General features: G+C 45.8%; 1 non-coding gene across 1 annotated transcript; it reads right to left on the bottom strand.

The window, feature by feature from the left end:
- Nucleotides 1-155: 155 nt before the first annotated feature.
- On the bottom strand, nucleotides 156-237 carry trnas-uga (transfer RNA serine (anticodon UGA)). Its single transcript has one exon. It is a non-coding gene; the product is annotated as a tRNA-Ser (tRNA).
- Nucleotides 238-408: the final 171 nt, after the last annotated feature.

Raw genomic sequence — 408 nt, 5'->3', positions numbered from 1 at the left:
CCGGTCCACACCCTGGGGGTTGGGGACCTCTACAGTAGGAGAACTTGGTTTAAGTACATCTATTTTTGGATTACCTGGGAGTTAGGCGGAGTCAGGCACTGCCACTCTGAGCTTCAAAACCACTCTCAGAAACCATCTTTCTTTGAAGCACTCATCGCTGTGAGCAGGACTTGAACCTGCGTGGGGAGACCCCATTGGATTTCAAGTCCAACGCCTTAACCTCTCGGCCATCACAGCTTCTGTAGCCAAGATGTTTCAAATATGCCAAGACATATTTCCAGCACTGAGAAATCTATTTGATGGGGCATTTCTATTCCTTGGTTGTGTATTTAAACAGCCACACGAGATGATAGAGGGTGTCATAATAAGAACCTACAATAGTGACCAAACCACTTTGATTTCCAATCA

The sequence above is a fragment of the Seriola lalandi genome, unplaced genomic scaffold (assembly GCF_002814215.2).
Source record: "Seriola lalandi dorsalis isolate HSWRI2012SDOR001 ecotype SW California unplaced genomic scaffold, Sedor1 jcf7180001956284, whole genome shotgun sequence".
NCBI lineage: Eukaryota > Metazoa > Chordata > Actinopteri > Carangiformes > Carangidae > Seriola > Seriola lalandi.
The sequence above is the reverse complement of the archived record's forward strand: the minus strand, read 5'-3'. Positions and strand labels throughout refer to the sequence as shown.